At 35.4% G+C, this 19,078-nt stretch overlaps 1 pseudogene; it reads left to right on the forward strand.

Annotated features, from left to right (window-relative positions):
* The first annotated feature begins 4,369 nt into the window (after nucleotides 1–4,369).
* On the forward strand, nucleotides 4,370–5,521 carry LOC128116992 (5' exonuclease Apollo-like; annotated as a pseudogene).
* Nucleotides 5,522–19,078: the final 13,557 nt, after the last annotated feature.

A 19,078-nucleotide genomic window follows, 5' to 3' on the forward strand; every position in this document is an offset into this window, starting at 1 on the left:
GAAATATTAAATACATAGTGTTGTCCACTCATGAGAACTTTACTATACCAATCTGATGCTCTCTTCCCATATAAGTAAGGTTGTAAAGGAAAAATGTCAGTTTGGGTTAAGAAAATAAGCCAAAAATTTTTGTCTCTTTTTGTGATGAATGTAGCTTAAGTGATTGCCCTGGAATTACCCTCCTGGCTAGTAGGGAATAGATTCTTCATTTATTTGGCATCACATAGCTGGAATTCCTCACACAAGTGGGTTTTTATACCTAATTTATAAGCCCAACCCTACCCAGTTTGCATGAATTTTTTTTTTTCTACTGCCCAAGCCCAAACTCTGCTTCCTTTGTCTTCCCATCACTTTCTTGTATAATAGAGAGGATTACTAAGTAGTTAACTCTCCCAAGTTGATTTTATGGATTTACTGTATCTTAAAGGCTGTAGACAAAGTTTGAATACAATCCACAAATTTGCAATTGTACTCATCTAATTATCTCTTTATATACAATTTATGGCTTCAGGTTTTTTTCCTGACATTGTTCACCATTCCAATTCTAGAGCAAAAAGTTATGCTAATTGATTATAGCGATATATAACTTCTTTGATTTTTCTGACACTTTTCAAAATAGTTGGCATTTCCTTAACCTAGGCCTATGAAATATCTACAAGCATCCACTTTATACTTTTTTACAAGAGTGACCTGAAGCTGGAATCGTCTTTGAGCTAGTACTGGAAGATCTTACTATGAGCCTTGGAAGCAGAAATTTGACTAAAAGTATGCTATTGTTTCACAAAGTGGAACCCTGAAAACTTATGGTTATTGATACCTGGTATTTTGTTGTCCTTGCTCGTGGGTCATGACTGAAAAAGAGAAGTGGGTCTAACCTTTGTACAGATCTTTGTAGATAAGAGTTGATTGTTTTAATTCTTTTTCCTTTTTGTGTCTTTGTGTTTTCACAGGTCAAACTTACACTGAATAAAATTAGTATCAATTAATTTCAGGTCTTTTATGATAGTTAGAAGAGTATGATGAAGAAAAGATCATGATTCTATGAGAAGTTGAATTTCAATTGTCCTTAAAATGTTTAGATAATTGTGTCAATAGATATCAAGGAAAAGCTGCCAATTTGAAAGGCAGTTTCATGCACATCCAAAATCAGATCTGGTGATCTGAATTGGAAATCACATGTGTGGTATAGTGTTAGAGAGGAACTTAGAATGACTGTACAGGCAGGCAGCTGTCTCTGTCATTCCAGATTTTTGGAAGTTGCTTTCGAAGCACTTCCTGTTTACTTAGGTAATATTATATCCTTCTGAGGTCTTTGATATAGTTGAAGACTATATAGTTATAACTATAATTTTCCTTGTATATGATAAAAGATAAATTAGATATGAAACTTTAGTCTCACAAATATAGGATTGAATATTTTCTTTAATTTTTGCCAAATATAGACTAGATATTATAACTGTAATTCTTGCTTGATAACTGTTCTATTATATGTAATTTTACTATGTTGAAGTTAAAACTTTCCTTTCAAATAGAAAGAAAAGGGGAAATGATGAGAATGTCATTCTGTATGCTGTGAATTTGTGCTGATTAATAAAATGCTGATTGGTCAATAGCCAGGCAGGAAGTATAGGCTGGGCAAGCAAATGAAGAGAACTCTGGGAATAGAAAGGCTGAGTCATGAGATACCAGCCTGCTATTCAGGGAGCAGCATGTAATAGCACACAGGTAAAGCCACGGAACACGTGGTAACATGTACATTAACAGAAATGGGCTGAGTTTAAGTGTAAGAGCTGGTCAGTAGTGAGCCTGAACAGTTTTAAAAATAATATAAGCCTCTGTGTATTTACTTGGGTCTGAGTGGCTGTGGACCAGGTGGGACACAGGAAAACGTTTAGCTACAGTATAGTAGTTAAAGATTTAGATAACAGTATGCTTTCTAAGGCAGATGGTAACCATTCATTTTTATCTGCTCACATATGCCCTAATCTAAGCTCTAACCAGATCACAGCATCTTTGTGTTAATATGTATGTTCAATTGAGTCTTTTACCTCAACAATATCACTATAAAGTAAAAGATGACATTGCAGAAAAAGATGTAAGAAACCATATAAATCGTTTACCATAAATCTCTACTATTTTGAGATAACATACTTCTTTTTATGATGTATGAAGAATAAGACATATTGTTTCTACAGAGAAATATACATAAGCATACACATGAAACCTCCATCTGCTACTAGTATCTACACAATATTGAGTTAATAGTCTTTTATCAAATTTCTTATTGATATAGCTTCCAAAGAGGAGAATTACCTATTCACAGTTAAAGTTGTATGTATAGTAGACTGTAGCTTGAGTTTTTCTGCCTGGCCCACAGTCAGGACAAACCTCTGTCACCCGCCAGTCCCACAGCCACTCAGACCTGACCAAGTAAACACAGAGACTTATACTGGTTACAAATTGTATGGCCATGGCAGGCTTCTTGCTAACTGTTCTTACAGCTTAAACTAATCCATTTCCATTAATCTATACCTTGCCACACGGCTCGTGGCTTACCGGCATCTTCACATGCTGTTTCTCATCATGGGGGCTGGCAGTGTCTCTCTGACTCAGCCTTCCACTTCCCAGCTTTATTCTCCTCCTTGTCCCGCCTACACTTCCTGCCTAGCCAATGGCCAATCAGTGTTTTATTTATTGACTAATCAGCAACACATTTGCCATACAGAACATCCCACAGCAGTAGACTGATGTAAAAAAAAAATCAAAATGGTAAGACTACTTGTGAGATAATATAAAGTTAATAAAATGAATGTTCTAGGTACCTATACACAGATAAAGAGAAGCTAAGTAAATAGCACACACATATATAAAAGGAATTGTTTTGATTCCTGTAAAATTGTGGAGGCAAGCTGTATTTGTAGCTAATGCTTGAACTTGAATCCACAGGCTAAATAGTGGGAACATAAAGATGTTAAGTGCCAGAGAACAGAACAAATAGAAATCCTTTAATAGGACATATGATAACATGAATACAGACTAAATCTTGCATTATGTGCTTTCTACTTATAAACTTGATGTAGATATCACATTCAAAACTGATTTCATTCTTATAGAGCTAAACACTACCTAAATGCAAGTTGGAGAAGATAAAGAATGGCCCAAAGGAATATAGAACCCTTCAAGGTCAATTACTTCCTTATGCAAATGTATTAGTAAAGTTGCAGATTAATGATAATGCCTATGCCATACAAAGTAGGTGTGACTCATCTTTCTTATACTAAAGCAGTGGTTCTCAACCATCCTATGCTGCAACACCTTAACACAGTTCCTCATGTTGTAGTGACCTAAAACCATAAAATTATTTTGTTGCTACTTTGTAATTTTGCTACTGTAAGAAATCATAGTGTAAATATCTGATATGCAGATGGTCTTAGGTGACCTCTGTGACTTGGTCATTTGACCCCCAAAGGAGTTGTAACCCACAGGTTGAGACTCATTTCTCTAAAACTTTCAATAATTTACATGTGGCTCACTGTATTCAGTTAAACACAAACAACAATTTTGTAAGAAAAGTAGTTAATTCTAACAAAAATGGGGCATATAAATATCTGATTACATATCCTTACAGGCTATCTGTCATTTAGAAATATAATTGATACCTTGTAGAAATCTAATAATTATGTATAATATTATTCATATTAGACTGTTATAAACCATAAAACGTTTGTAGAATAGTAGCTAGAACACAGTTTAAATTCTGTATATATTCCCATTTTGGATAATAACTCTACTGAATAGTATCTAAGAATTTTTTCAACATCGCTATATTAAATTCTAATTTCACTTTCTGCCCACAGAACTGGTATAATTAGCTAATTTTCATTCTAATCTCCTTCTTAAAATATGAGCTTCTTATTTTACTGATGCAACTTTTCTAAATTATTTTAGATTACATTTCTGTCTTCTGCTTTTGTTTTGTTGTTGCTGTTCTAGTTTTCACTGCCTGTAATGTCTTGTCTATCCTATCTGTTTAAAGATTGTAATGGGCTTTGACAAAGTACAAGCTGAGTTTTAACACCAGAGCATGGATGGGAGTGATGCTCTCAGGGCTTCTCCTGGGATGGGTGCTTCCATCCTTGCTGATGTGCATGTGTCTACCTCCTTGTTTTTGCTCACTTTAGTTACTCCCTTTCCGGATTGGTTTTCACTAAATCTTCTAGCTATCTTTATTTGAGGCATATCATTCCTTCCTGGAAAGCTCAAGAAGTGCAGTCCCCATGCAGACCCCAATGATGACTCTCCAACCCCACCACTGTGAATGCAGTGTAATTCCCCAAATATCTGTTACTGTGAAAGTTTGGAGCCCTAGATGTGCTCCACATGGCTCTGCTTCCTGTCCAACATGTAATCCCACCACACAGTGGGCCTGTTTAGCACTTGGGCACAGCGCTCCCCAATCACTGCCCAACTCATCATTCATTGCCTCCACTGATGAATATAAATAAGAAGTGGATCCAAATTCTGGAGGTTTCTGAGAGCCATGTATTGTCTAGATGAAATTGGGCAAGACAGTAACCATCATAGAAGTCAATCACTGTCCTGGTTCTGTCATATTTGTATTTGAAGGATACTTTGGAACAGTTCTCTATAGAGGTGATTTTAGATATGCAACACACATGCTGAAAGAGCTTATCCTGACATTGGAAAAACAGATTTATCCTTTATACCTAAACAACACCAATTGTAATACAGCTCTGATTCTTCTTTTCCAAATTGATGCAACCCACTAGATTGTCAAGTTTATTCAGAAGTACCCACAACATATCTTAAATATTGTTCTCCACAGCCTGTGAAAAAGAATTACTGCCAGAGCAACCAGCACTGGAGTTTTGGACTTGGGTTAAGTGTTGAATCCTCAGTTCTTGGCGTAATTCCGCTGCAGGACTTGGCAGATATGTTCACAGTAGAGGAAAAGGTCAGCAGCATCCATGATGTGGACCACATGAGTTCTGACATTCTGACATGCTTCAGTTGAATCAGTCTCACTGTTTCATTGCTATCCTTCCTACAAGCAGGAAAATCTGCAGCCCTCACCCAGACATCCATTATCATCTCTTATATTTGACCATTCCTTCTACTCTGAGCTTCCTGCTTTTCTTTAAAAAAAAAAATAGCGCTGAGGCTTTGCCAGTTGGTGTCCATTGTTAATCAACAGCCCGATGGAGGGCACTTTCAGTGCAGCCTGAGTCCCAGGCTCTCCATGTCCCTCATTTGAGACTAGCAATACATTAGTTCCTTCTCTAGGAAGATGAACATGCCCTGAAAGTTAGAAAGCAAGCTAAAGAAGCCAAGAATCCAGGTTGTTGTGCTTGAATCCTCTGAAGAAAAGGCTGATGGGCTGAAGTTGACAGAGACCCAATATAGAATTACAAGAAAAAACACATTTCTACCTGGACTGGGTGCCTTTAGAAGTTCTTCTCCCGCTCCGCAGACTAGGAAGAAGTTGTTCCCATACTTCTGAATGGAGGAATGTTATTAGCCAGTCCTTTTTGGTGACTTCAAGAACATGGATACTGTTGTTAACTGCCCACTTGGGTTTTTCAATGCAATTACAGTCGGTAGATGGATTTATAACTCTAGAACCTGGGGAGGAAATTGTCTTCAAATCTCTCTTTATATCATGGGAAGACATGGCTCACTAGCTAGAGGGAACCCAAAGTGACTGGGAAGGTTATGATTCTTCCCTGTCTCACATTAGCAAAGTTACTCACTTTTTTCTGGCATGTTTTATAGATCAAATAAATGATACAAAATAGAAAATATCTAAATTAAATTTGTTTTTAAATTAAATTTGTTTATGAAAATCTAACTTGTGAAGTATAAACAATAATATTCTAAGAACAAATAGCTAATGTCAAACAACTTGAACTTTGTATCTCTCAAGTCATACACTGCTGTTTTTATAAATCTATGATATGGCACACCATATAAATTATCACACATCATTATCTTAGAGACACCATTGATATAATATGCACCATTATCTTATGTACTCCTAAGGAAAAATTACTTCAAATTAAACTGGATATCTTATTGATTATAAAGACAGTCCAAATTCATAAATTAAAAAAATATGAAGAACATGTCTTGAAATAATTAATCTATGCTATCCTTTCATTTCTTGCCATGTCATGAAGGATACCACATATTTTTCTGTGTAAGTACTCTCAATTATATCCATTTCTCTTGGTAACTCTTCCAGCAATAGAAGTAAGGACCTTATGACATCCACAGACTTACAATGAAATATGTAATCATTAATATTTAACTTAAATGTATTTCTTTTCATGGCTATCAACTCAAATATTTCTGTTCTATCATTTTTATTCTAAAGAACCGTTTGAAGTGTGCTTTAAGCAGAAATAGAATAATTGTTCAATCTTGCTCTTAACCTAGACTTGCTCTTAAGGCAAGTACCCTCAGGCCCATCACTTAATCGTCATGTTGAAGCCTCAGTTGCAGCTCTAAGGCAATATAACTCATTTCAGTGTATCATTCATGTTGATAAATAAGAAATTATCTATGTTTATGTTTATCATTTTGATATTTCTAGTTCCAAGAACATATCTAAGTAAGAAAATGGTTTTTATTGATTGAAAGTGTAGAACAAGTAAGTCCAGTAGAGACACACCTATCTATCTTTGAATTCTCTTACTTCCAGTAGATTTCAGCCTACCCTCTCATGTGAGCAATGCTTTTAAATAGGACACTTTTTCCCTTACAAAGGAATCTGGCATTTCACAAATTCTGAATGATATAGTTTCTCTGTGAGAATTAAAAACTCTTTATTTCTTCTTCTTCCTATTCATCAATTATTTTTCTTAAAGCTCAGATTGTGATCATGCTTTATATTGAAAAAACAAAAGGCCAACAAACAAAAAAACTAAAACATAAAAATGGTCAGAAGATGAATTATTATCTTCTTTCTTTTTGAAATGTAACATTGAGTTACATAATTTCTTTGGCCAATTTACTCTCTACCTTCACAATTCAGCTAATTGGATCATTACCAGAAACCAATGACTCATTATTTCAATGGGTTCATTTCCTTTGTCACATTATTATTTGTCACATCATTAAAAATACTTCATCTATTTGATTTTCATAATCAGTCTGTAACTTCAGTTTAAGAAAAGGCTAACACATGAAACTTAGGTAGTTGTTTTACATTTCCAATGTGTAAAAGGCCACATGAAAGTTTAAGATTTCTAATAACAAATATTAATGTATAAATATGTAACATGGATATTTAATGATTATCTGTGTAACTGTTTCTTCAGGACTATGCGAAAAGTTGATGTACACTTTACAGAATATGTATATATTATATGTATATAATCCTTAGACAGCAATACAAACTTGGAAGAAAAAAGTAAATTATGGTATTCCCACTCCTCCACTCATTAGTCATCATGCTTTTAGAGATTATTACAGGGTTTCTGATTAAGTGAGTACACTTATATCTAAATATTTTCCTTTTTAAATAAAATTCCAGTCTGAAATAGAGACCGTATAGTACCAAGAAGAGAGAAATGATTAACCAGCAGATCAAACATATCTAAAAATTTATGGAAGACAGAATTCCCCAGAGGTTCCAGGATTAGAAGTCAAGAATGAAAGGTAATGTTGAAATATTGAGAATGAATTGAAATCCTGTATATGCAATGATTGAGAAACTCAATATTAATATATCCTCTGCTAAGTATGCAGAGAACAGGCTAACTTTTTACACAGTAATTATAACATTCATTTCTCAAGAAATTAAACCATTTAGAAAAAAAATAAAGGCTTTTTTATGGATATTGTCAAGCCCAAATAAAATATTCTTTATTCTGGCCTATATGTGAACATGTATTGGGAATTGATGAGACCACAGATCAATAGTCATCCTCCACTTTCTCACAATTTTTTTTAATGTCAGTTGCGTAATGTGTTCACTGCATAAATATTTGGCTGTCCTTCTCAAGTGAGAGATCAAATCTCAGATAATACTTGATGGAATTCATTGTTTTTTATTTTCCTAAAAATGAAAAAACTTAGCAGACTAGAATAAAGAAATGAATTCTTAGTAAAAAGTAAGAATCAAGAACAAAAGCTATATGCAGACAAAGTAGAAAATCTAAGCAAACTCTACAAAACACGTATATGTAGAGAATTTTGACACAGTTTACATACATAAAATATTACTCAGTTGTTTTAAAAAATAGAAAAAGACTCTTAAATGTGTACCGTAAAATACTGTTTCCAAAATAAAACAATAAAAATGGTAAAAATAAATTGCTTAAATTTCTTAGAATGTTGAAAATAAGAATAAAAGCAGAGAAAATATGAAGAGCCTTGAATGACCACAACACAGAGGTCTTTATTTGCTTTTAAAAAGTAAGAGGATAGAAAGCAGAATGAATGCAATCTGTACTGCCAGTAAAATATAGCAAACTAAAGATAAATAATAAATCAATTTTCAAATTTAAAAATTGCACAGATTTGTTTTTGCTTCATATTTTTGATATAATAATATAATTAGAGTCCTCTGTTCCTTTTTTCTTTCTTTAAATCTCTCACATACCTTTCCCTGCATTTCTTAAAAATTACGACCTTTTGCTTTCACTAATTGTTATTTTGATATCTGAAAAACACATAAAGGATAATAGTACTAATGATTTACCTAAAAATTATAATACACATAATTCCATGTACATACATATTTATCTAATTTTAGTGAAATTCTCTTACCTAGACTGATAGTGCTATCTCCAAGAGCAAAAGACCACCTAACAAAACCCCCAATACAACACATGAAAAGTCTTCTTTTGAGTGATTCTCAGGGCTGTCCATGTGATTCCCAAACCATACATACTATTGTTATCCTTGGTTGCCCTCCAGAACTGGAAGTAAATCCCTTTTGTTGAAGAGATCGTGTCATTAGAAACAGAGTACAGAGACCTCTGATTGCCCCCTTTCTGAGGACCAGATTGCAGACCAAGAGAGGGCATCATGTAAGCTTTCAATGGAGAGAAGCAACCAGAAGTCCTGTAAACGACATCTACAACCAGCATAAACAATAACTCTAAGAGTGCAGTAATGGCCCACATACGTTGGTGCTAACCAACGTCTTTCTAATTGTACTTAAGACTTGATAAACAAGAGGAAAGCCATGCTTGTACTGGAAAACTAGTTAAATATTCAGTGCTAATGAAACAATGGGCCTGGTGGTGGTAGTGCACGCCTTAATCTGAGCACTTGGGAGGCAGAGGCAGGCAAATCTCAGTGAGTTCCAGGCCAGTCTGGTCTACAAAGCAAGTTCCAGGACAGCCAGGGCTGTTATGCTGAGAAACCCTCTCTTAAAAAATAAAAAAAAAAGAAAAAGAAAAAAACAACAAATGAAATAATGCTTATCACAGGAGAATCTATAAAATCTAATTTACTAAACCAGCACAATCCCTAACAACAGCCTATAAACATTTGTCTTTATACCTGCAGATAAGTGTGCTGGTCTTCACCCATCATCAGGGAATAACTGACTTTTAGCATACTTATCACATGTCTATAATACCCTTTACCCAATCTACAAGAATATCAATGAAAGTACTACAGAAGAACAAGAAGACTATGTAGTAATACAGAAAGAAAATTATTATAAAAAAATCATGTCATGGGATTAAGAGTGCTGGGCTGTCTGCACTCTACCTTTTGGCCTAAGTAGTCTCATAGGCTGGCAGTACAGAAAACCTGGTGATGCAATTTAAGATTGAATGCCAGTCATATAAAACACCAAAAAGAGTCTTTGGGATAAGTGAAATCCATGATCAGGTGGCTGTAGAATTAATTTGTTCTTCTGAAATGTGGGGCTGTGTTTGATTGGTTTGGTTTGGTTTTAGACTTACAGTTTAAAGTTTGGATAAATCCCACCCAAATGATATAGGGGCTTTGGCTAAGTTAACAGATTATTGACCTATTTTTAATCGCTAAAGGACTTTGGTTCTCATGTATCCAAAACTAATTTCAAACTCCATATAAACCACAAAAATCTAAAGATGACCTTGAAGTTTGGGTGTATAGACCTCTACTTTCTAAGTGCTGGGATTGTAGGTTTAGGTCACTATGCCAAATTTATGTAGTGCTGGGAAACAAACCCATGGTTTCACAAATACTAAGCAAGCATTTTACCAAATTAGCTGCATTCCCAGCCTTGGTTAATTATACAAAAGTCACTCTAACTACAAACAGAATTAATGATCAGAAGTTTTAGTTGTGATAATGTATCATTCATATCAACATATTTTCTATTTTTAAGGGATCTCATTTGCTTTTCAATAAAATGTTAATTTCCACATATTTGAAATTTCTGTACTTTTAATATCTACTTTGATTGTGATTACAGAAGACACATTGTGAGATATTTAGTTTTAAAATGCATTGCCAAATATTTTATAGGTCAATAAATAATGTCATGGAGAATTTGCCATGCACACATGTAAAGACTGTGTACATTCTCTTTGGGCATGAGCCACCTATTAAGGGTAAGTTATCTACTATCCCTCATCAAAGCAGGCTTTTTTTTTTTTTTTTTACAGGAAATGGAGACCATCAGAGAAAATCACAACTGAGCCCAATGCAGAGATCAAGGGATCTTGTGGAGCTCAGCCCTAATGGACAGAGAAGTATCAGAAGTCTTGTATATTCAACTCAGGGGACATCATAGAAGTTCTGGCTGAAAGTTTTTAAGATGTAGAATACAAAGAAGTGTGCTGTGACACTGTCTTTTCTAGAAACAGCAGTACAAACAAGACTAGATCAATTCAATGGACACGTTAATATTGAATGGGAAATATTTTGGAGAGTAGTACCCCTAGGCAAAAAATTACAGGCTATTATATATAGATTGCTGGAAAAAGGCAAATAGGTAGATTAACCTCTCTCAGGGATGAGTCTCCTTATTGTTTTTCCAACAGAGTGATCATTCTTGATACTATATACACACCACAACCAAAAATGGATTCTGAAAGTTTTTATTTGTGTTTTCTTGTATACAAATTGAATACACAAGTATTCATATACATATATATGAATATACACATGTATGTATATATGGTAATTCTATACATATATACATACATACATACATGTATAGATAGATAGGTAGATAGGTGTGGGGGCCCACAGAGACTCCATAGTGTGGCCTAATTCTGTCTTGACTCAAGGTCAGAGAGTCTGAGCTTGTTTTCCCCACAAGGCTGAGTAATAGGATGTTTCGGCCAAAGGTGTGGTTACCAGGTGTCTTAGACTTCAAGGCCTAATTTCAGGATGTTTTGCCATAAGCCATGTTTACTAGATGTTTTGTGAATTAACAAAGTGTTTACACTTGTCTGTATTTTGTATTTTGAACCATTGTGTCGTTGAAGCAGGGAGATCTTTTGCCTATTCCCTTGATGGTGTATAAAAAGCCCATGAGGAATAAACTCAGGGAAACTATGGTATTGACCCAGAGCCCTCTCGGTGATATTCTGTTTCTGTCTTTTTATTGTACTTTTCTATTTTCATATCTGTTATTTCTTTTTTTGTGTGCCCTCTTTTTTTTTATTTTGCAATACAATTCAGTTCTACATATCAGCCACAGATTCCCTTGTTCTCCCCGCTCCCGCCCCCTTCACCTTCCCCCCAACCCACCCCCCATTTCCACCACCTCCAGGGCAAAGCCTCCCCCGAGGACTGAGATCAACCTGGTAGACTCAGTCCAGGCAGGTCCAGTCCCCTCCTCCCAGGCTGAGCCAAGGGATCCTGCATAGGACCCAGGTTTCAAACAGCCAACTTATGCAATGAGCACAGGACCTGGTCCCACTGCCTGGATGCCTCCCAAACAGATCAAGCCAATCAACTGTCTCACCCATTCAGAGGACCTGATCCATTTGGTGACCCCTCAGCCATTGGTTCACAGTTCATGTGTTTCCATTCGTTTGGCTATTTGTCCCTGTGCTTAATCCAACCTTGGTTTCATCAATTCTCGCTCATATAAACCCTCCTCATTCTCATTAATTGGACTCCCAGAGCTCCACCCAGGGCCTAGCCATGGATCTCTGCATCCAGATCCCTCAGTCTTCGGATGGGGTTTCTAGCACGACAATTAGTGTGTTTGGCCATCCCATCACCAGAGTAGGTCAGTTCGGGCTGTATCTCGACCATTGCCAGCAGTCTGTTGTGGGGGTATCTTTGTGGATTTCTGTGGGCCTCTCTAGCACTTTGCTTCTTCCTATTCTCATGTGGTCTTCATTTACCATGGTCTCCTATTCTTTGTTCTCCCTCTCTGTTGTTGATCCAGCTGGCATCTCCCGCTCCCTCAGGCTCTCTTTCCCTTGCCCCTCGCCCTTCATTATCCCACTCATATCCAGGCTGTTCATGTAGATCTCTTCCATTTCTCCATCTTTGGGCGATCCCCGTGTCTTTCTTGGGGTCCTGTTTTCCAGGTAGCCTCCCTGGTGATGTGAGTAGCAGTCCAGTCATCCCTGTTCCACATCTAGTATCCTCCTATGAGTGAGTACATACCATGTTTGTCTTTCTGAGTCTGGGATATCGCACTCAGGATGATTTTTTCTTGATCCATCCATTTGTCTGCAAACCTCATGATGTCATTGTTTTTCTCTGCTGAGTAGTATTCCATTGTGTATATGTACCACATTTTGTTTATCCATTCTTCAGTTGAAGGGCATCTAGGTTGTTTCCATGTTCTGGCTATTACAAACAATGCTGATATGAACATAGCTGAACAAGTGCTCTTGTGGTATGATTGAGCATTCCTTGGGTATATGCCCAAGAGTGGTATAGCTGGATCTTGGGGGAGATTGATTCCTAATTTTCTAAGAAAGCGCCATATTGATTTCCAAAGTGGTTGTACAAGCTTGCATTCCCACCAGCGTGGAGGAGAGTTCCCCTAGCTCCACATCCTCTCCAGCATAAGGTGTCTTCAGTGTTTTTGATCTTAGCCATTCTGACAGGCGTAAGGCATAAGGTGGTGGTATCTCAGAGTTGTTTTGATTTGCATTTCCCTGATGATTAGGGATGTTGAGCAACTTTTTAAATGACTTTCAGCCATTTGAGTTTCCTCTGTTGAGAATTCTCTGTTTAGTTCTATATCCCATTTCTTAATTGGACTGTTGGGCATTTTGATGTCTAATTTCTTGAGTTCCTTAGGCTGCAAATAGATCCATATTTATCACTGTGTACAAATCTTAAGTCCAAGTGGATCAAGGACCTCAACATAAATCCAGCTACTCTGAACCTGCTAGAAGAGAAAGTAGGAAGTAGTCTTGAAAGCATTGGCATAGGAGACCACTTCCTAAATATAATACCAGTAGCACAGACACTGAGAGAAACAATCAATCAATGGGACCTCTTGAAACTGAGATGCTTTTGTAGAGCAAAGGATACGGTCAACAAGGCAAAGCGACAGCCTACAGAATGGGAAAAGCTCTTCACTAACCCCACATATCTTTTATTTCTTAATCCTCACTCCTGCCTTCAAGACTGTTCAATAGTTGGGAGGGACCTTTCAAGTAGGTAGATAGGTAGGTAGATTGATAGATAGATACATAAATAGATACATAGGTAGATAGATAGATAGATAGATAGATAGATGATAGATAGATGAAACATTAAAAAAGTGAAAGGAGCTATCAACTTGAAAGTGGGGGACAAGTAAGGAGCTTATTAATATAATTTTATTTCCATCTAAAATATTTTTAAAATATTGAAAAAAGAAAGTATGAATTCCGAATGAGAGTGAATTAATTTGGTAATATCTATTAATACCTTCTTTGCTTGCATCTTCACGTTTAAATCTTCTATTTCCTTATTGACCTTCTGTTAATGCTCTGTTATTGAAAATGGGCCATTGAAGACATCAAATAATATTATAAGCACATTCTCTTCTTAAATACATTCACAGATGATTCACATATTTTTTCTGTATTCTTTAATTTATCATTAATCTACCTTAAATGTTCCAAAGAATTGATGCATTTTAAGCACTACAAGATGTAATTTCTAATATCTCATAACAATTTATTTTTGATAACACCATTTTGGTTTATATACATTTCAGGTTTCAATTTTTTGTTATTTTCTGTCTTAGAAATTCATGCTTTGAAACGGAAGTCTTTCCTTTATTAAGACATAATATTTGCTCCTCTGTTATAGGACATTTTATGCTTATTACAAAATTGCATACAATCTACAATAATCAAATTAGATTGATGAGAATTTATTTCCCTTCAGATATTAACTCTATATATGTCCAAAAATTGTACTCTTCAGCTATTTTGCAGCTCATAGTAATTTTGTTTGACATATTGGTACTCTACTATGCTAAAGAGTCTTATAGTATAATTTCCTTACTCTGAATTCTATTGCTACTCCTCGTTTGACATACTTCAATTTCCTTTCCCCTGTACTCTTGGAAGTCTTTAGTAACAACTCTTCCATGAAACTGAGTTATTAATTTCCAAAAATATTTGGGAACATTTGATATTTCATGTGTCTTGTTTATATCAGTTAACTTAATGACCTCCATTCTTTCAATTTCTTTTTATCTCAACTGATGCACAGGAACACACCAAAATTTTGTCATGTACTGATTAAAGATGTTTGGGATCAATAATGGAGCAAATATAAAACAGCTGTTTCAAAAGATTGTAATGTAGCTAAGAATTCTGGATTATCTAGCAATGTATTCAGTGTAAGATTACAGCTTAGCATATTCCTCCTGTGTTTGCAGTAGAGGTGGGGGAGTTAACGCTGCCCAATTTTTCTGACATATTTAATAATTACATATCTACACATTGTGTATTGCTTAAAATTAATAAATGATTATCATTTTATAAATTTTAGGCATGTAGTTAACAAAATGTAGGACTTTGAATAAGGTATTACTTCTTTTAACATATATCTGTTAATCATATTTACAAGAGTGTTCTTTAAGTTATCTCAGCTGATGATCTTGATTTTCTTGTGAATCCTTTGGATGTTTTGCTTTGCTTTTTTGTTGTTTTCATTGTTCTTTGTCATTGTTTTTCAACCCTTAGAATTTATTGTTTCTTGGTTTTATTTTGCATGGATATAACCTTTGATGTGTAGATTAAGTTTTTACTCATATATACAAAATGATTTATTTCCTATGGAAAATCAAAAGAAATGAATGAAAGGGAGGAAGTAAAAAAGAAAGGAGAATAGGAAGACAGGGAGGCAAGAAGGGAAATTAGATTACATTTTGAGGATCAAGTCACGAAATTTTCATCCTTTATTTCTATTAATAAATTCTTGGCAGGGTGGTGGTGGCTCACACCTTTAATCCCAGCACTCAGGAGGAAGAGGCAGGCAGATCTCTGTGAGTTTCAGGCCAGCCTGGTCTACAGACCGAGATCTAGGACAGACAATGCTACACAGAGAAACCCTGTCTTGAAAAACAAAAACAAAAAGAAATTCTTTCCTTTTCTTTCATATAGTCTTCCCATAATGTATATTCTGTGATGACAGATTGCCTCTCTTAGGGCCCTTAGGAAATGTTAAGTTCTTAGTACTTTAAATATTGCTTTTATTCAGAGCACGTGAATTCAATTTTCCTATCTCTAATTTTCCTGACTATTAAATCATCCCCTCAAGTTGGCTGTTGATAACCTCTTGTGAATTTTCATTTTACATGATTTTAAGCTCTAAAGTTTCTGTTACTCACTTGCAAAAATTTTATATTTAAATATCATTTTTCTACTTGTCAATATAGTTTTCCTAATGTATTTTCTTCCCTGACCATGATTACTTTCAGTTATATGATAAGTTAAAAACAACCAGTTTAAACTGTTTCTCTAGTATAGGCAATAATTATTCTTTTTCTGTCAGTTTCCTTTTAGTTCCTTTTAGTGCCGTGTGCTTTTCTGTTCTGTATATTGTAACTTTGTAGGTTTGTAATGAGGTGAGAATTGGATATTTCGCATAAAATAATGAGAATACTCCTTAAATAACAATGTCTTCTCAAAGAATGACGATGGATTTGAGACTCTGTACAGTTATCCACTTTAATTACTTATTCCAACTAGTCTTACAAACTGTTCATGGCAGGTCATTGAATGTTCTACTTCACTAAGTCCTTTTTCTCTCATGTTGCCTGACAGAAACAATATCAAGATAATACACATAATAAAATAAATCCACCCAAAAGAGATTCTGTTTCTTAATATTTTACTTCATTGTCTCCACCTGAGAAATTGCTACATTTAGTCTTTGTATTTGATACAATAGCCAATGTCGTCCTAATAACTATACAATTAAAAGAAGATATCAAAACCTCAGGTTTGGAGGGCAAGATTCTAGTCACACAATCTGACACTTAGATTCTGCAACAAGATCAGAGACTACTACCCTTTCTACTATGACTACCCTATGGCTACCTAATGAAGAGGGTTGTGGCATCTCACAATGTTTAAATTCATCAAACTTCCATCATCACTCACTCTCCAGTGTGACCTCAAGTGTTTGTGGTTGCACTACCTTCCACAAGGTCATTGCTTTCATGCAAAATTGACATACATTAGGAATTAATTTAATTTTTATTTCAAGGATCACTTAATTTTCTATTAATTTAAAAATGTGAGAGTAATAGAAATGTCTTGTTCAATATTACATATCATTTACTGTCCCACCTTGAATCCAAAACTTACTGCAGTCAGTCTTTCCTGACAACATCAATTAGGCTGGAGAAATGTAAGTCCATGGTATGGTGTAATCCTATCATCAGAAAGGCTATGAGTTGCATACCCAGCACCATCATCTTCCCTACCCATTATTTACAAGCATATTGATCTGGATTCAAAGTATGTATTATTTCTATAATATTACAGTGAAGTTTTATTTGTAATTTTTTTCTTTGAAAATTCCATGCAGTATATTTTTATCATGTTATTTCCCATCCTACACCATCTCACATATCCTCTCTGACTCCATGAACACCCAACTACATATTTCTTCTATCCTGTACATTTATAAAAATAGAAAAAGTAAATATCAGCTAAAACATGAAATCTAATTTGTTTTAGCAGCTACTCCTGAACATGGTGCCTACGCTGGAGTGTATTTGATATACTTATTTTTACTGAACTCAACAATCTGATTTTTTCTCTCTCAGAAGCTATTAATTTCAAAAAGCTTCTTGGTCAGGAGTGAGACGTTGTGTCCACTTCCCCTCTTTCTCTCTGGAAACTTGTCTGGCTTGAGCTTGTATAAGCCTCGTGCATGCTGTCACAGTTGATGATCTTTAATATGTGCATTTTCTCCACTGTGTCTGGAAAATTCTTTTTCTTTAAATTCATTTATGAACTCTGGATCTTAAAATACTTAAGCATAGCTGGATGGTGGTAGTGGTTTATGCCTCTAATTGCAGCAGTCAGGAGGCATAGCCAAGTGGTTCTCTGTGATCAAGACCAGCGTGGTCTACAGAGTGGGTTCCATACATTCAGGGCTACACAGAGAAACCCTCTCCCAAAAACACAAAAGAAAAATTATTTAAGCTCCATCTTCTGCATGTATCCTAGAAACTTGAGGATAGGGTGTTATAAGGACATCACATTCAGGACTGAGCATTGCAAAGTCTCCTACTCTCTGCATATTGTCCGTGGGGGGGGGTCTCTGTCTCATGTTAACTAATATCTACTTCAAGAAGGTGCTCCTCTGATAAGGATTGGGTAATATATTATCTATAGATATACCAATATGTCATTGAGAAACTTTACATTGCTAAGCTCATTTAGCAGAATAATAGTAGTCAGTTTTACTGTAGTTATAGGTTCCAAATCATACACTGTACCATAAAGTGGATACTCCTCTAACCTTTATGCCACCATTGTACCAGAGAATATTTTTGCGGGCAGATTGTTAGAATAGCTCTCAGAGTTTGTAGTTGTGAGAGAACCGTGATTAACTTTCTCCTCCAAAAGTATGCACAGCAGCTTCTTGCACTGTGAATGGTAGCCAGTGGGGATGATAGTCCCATTGAATATAAGATACATTTCTCCATGTTCTGTGGTGTAAGTATGTAACATCTTCAGTAGCCTGGTCTTATTGTTATTTGGTGGATAGTAATCAATAACATTGACAAGAATGTGGAGTTTTTTTGGGGGGTGGGCAGTTAATGACCCTTTTGGACAAAAACATAAAAATATATAACCCATTCATAGCAGTGGGGTTTTGGTAGCATACGATGTCTAGTTGAGGCATTGAAACCCCATTATGTGGTAATACCATTTCAGTTCCTTTTATAAATGTATGCATTATAGAATGGTTTCTACTATAGTAGGTTTGTGTATGGCTTTTGTAAAACATCTTGGTATTTATTAGCCTTCCCATATTCAGTGCTGTAGCCTGCCTTCTCATAATCACCCCCCCCCAATTTATTTTTTCCTGTTCCATTTTTGTTATCCCTTTATACTACTGTATCCTTTATCACCTTCCATGGAAGATCCTCCATGTCCCCAAATCCCTTACAAGCTACAAAACCATTGTGAGTATTCTAAAGGAAACACAAAATCTAAAGCATAAATCTAACCTTTACACATAAGAGAATATAAGCAATGTTTATTTTTCTGGGTGTTTTTACTTTCTTCAGGTTATTTTTTCCTAGCCCAATCCATTTACCTTTGAACTTCAATTTTGCTGACAATTGAATAATATTTCATCGTGTAGTATGCCACACTTTCCTTATTCATTAATTGGGTGATGAACAACTAAGCTATTTCTAATTGTGGCTATTATGAATAAAACAGTGATGAATATGGATGAGCACATATCTCTGTAGTTGGGTGTATGCTCAAGAGTGGTATAGTTCAGTCTTCAAGTAGGTCTATTCTGAGATTCTGGAGAGACCACCATATTGATTTCTGAAGTGGCTGTAAATGTTTTCATTCTCACCAGCAATGAATAAGTGTCCTCCTTTAAGTCACATAATTAACTCAGCATCTTTTGTTATATGTTTTATTAATTT

Source organism: Peromyscus californicus, unplaced genomic scaffold (assembly GCF_007827085.1).
Source record: "Peromyscus californicus insignis strain IS unplaced genomic scaffold, ASM782708v3 Scaffold_10__1_contigs__length_136768540, whole genome shotgun sequence".
Taxonomy (NCBI): domain Eukaryota; kingdom Metazoa; phylum Chordata; class Mammalia; order Rodentia; family Cricetidae; genus Peromyscus; species Peromyscus californicus.